Source organism: Mastomys coucha, unplaced genomic scaffold, assembly GCF_008632895.1.
Source record: "Mastomys coucha isolate ucsf_1 unplaced genomic scaffold, UCSF_Mcou_1 pScaffold13, whole genome shotgun sequence".
NCBI lineage: Eukaryota > Metazoa > Chordata > Mammalia > Rodentia > Muridae > Mastomys > Mastomys coucha.
Window position 1 is genome coordinate 29,956,858 of NW_022196895.1, and position 1,735 is coordinate 29,958,592.

Consider the following 1,735-nt stretch of genomic DNA (forward strand, 5'->3'; position numbering starts at 1 on the left):
TTAAAGGCGTGCGCCACCACCGCCCGGCTGGTTTTTGGTTTTTTAAGAAAAGGTTTCTCTGTGTAGCCCTGGCTGTCCTGGAGCTCACTCTGTAGATCAGGCTGGCCTTGAACTCAGAGTCGTTCCTCATTGTTTCTCCAAGATGGCAAGGAAAGCTAAGAAGGAAGCCCCTGCACCTCCCAGAACCAAAGCCAAAGCGAAGGCCTTGAAAGTTAATAAGGCAGCGCTGAAAGGTGTTCACACAAAGGGAGAATATCCGCACGTCACACCATGCACCTTCCGGGGGCCCAAGACCCTGCTTCTCCGGAGGCTGCCCAAATATCCTGGAAAGAGAGCACCAGGAGAAACAAGCTTGACCACTATGCCATCGTCAAAGTCCCCCTGACCATCGAGTCAACCATGAAGAAGACAGAGGACAACAACACTCCTGTGTTCATGGTGGATGTTAAGGCCAGCAAGCACCAGATCAAACAGGCCGTGAAGAAACATCATGACAATGATGTGGCCAGTCAATCCCCGGTAAGGCCTGAAGTTTGAGAAAAGAAGGCAAATATTCAGATGCTTCGATGTTGCCAACAGGTTGGGATCCCCTAAACTCAGTCCAGACGGCTAGTTCTAAATATGCACTATTTTTCACACATACACAAAGAAAGTCGTTCCTCATGGGATAGATTATTAATCCATCCCATTGATCTTAGAATCAAGCTTTGGACTATTGGTGTCTCTTCTAACCAACAAGGCCCTGGAATCGGTCATGCAAAAAAATTATTTTTGTTTTAATTAATAAAGTTTCTCTATGCCTCGAGATACCATAAATTCAAAATGAAATAATTGTGACACTTTTTTAATTTTTTATTTTTATTTTTTTGGTTTTTCAAGACAGGGTTTCTCTGTGTAGCCCTGGCTGTCCTGGAACTCACTCTGTAGACCAGGCTGGCCTCAAACTCAGAAATCCGCCTGCCTCTGCCTCCCAAATGCTGGGATTAAAGGCATGCACCACCACTGCCCAGCTTTTCTTTTTTTTTTTTTCTTTCTTTTTGTTTTTTGGGTTTTTTTATTGTGACACTTTTAAAAGTCCAACTATGTGTTGACTTTAATAAAAATAGTTGTTTCTAAGTACTTAAAAGAAATTCTAGGGTACAGAGAGATGGTTTGGTGACTAAGAACACATACTGCCCTTACAGAGGAACCAAGTTCAGTTCTCAACACCCACATGAAGAGTCTCACACCTTATGTAATTCCAACTCCAGGGGATCCACTGCCTCTAGTCGCACTGTGCAGCTGCACTCATGTGCACACACCCACACACAGATACACATTTGCATAATTAAACATAATAAAAATAAGTATTTTAAAAAGAAATTTAGCCTTCAAGCTTTACTTCTACAAGTGATAAAAACTGAAAAAACAAACTCTATAAGATGAATTATAAAAATACATCACACAGAAGAGTAGAAAAATAGCTATAACAGTCTGCTAAGCATAAGAAGGAAATCATGATACTGGGGACATGACTCAGTGGCAAAAAAAAAAAAAAAATGCATTTGCACCTGAGGACCTGAGTTCCAATCGCTAACACTTCCACAAGAAAACCCAGAGATGGCCAACCTTGCAACCTTGGAGCTGGCTGCCAGGATAGCCCCAGGCTGAGTGAAACATCCTGTCTCAAGGGAATAGGGCAGAACAGGACACCAGATATCCACCTCTGGCCTCCATGTACACCTGCACACACATG

General features: G+C 42.9%; 1 pseudogene; it reads left to right on the forward strand.

Moving 5' to 3' along the window:
- The first annotated feature begins 142 nt into the window (after positions 1 to 142).
- On the forward strand, positions 143 to 594 carry LOC116087813 (annotated as a pseudogene).
- The last annotated feature ends 1,141 nt before the right edge of the window (positions 595 to 1,735 follow it).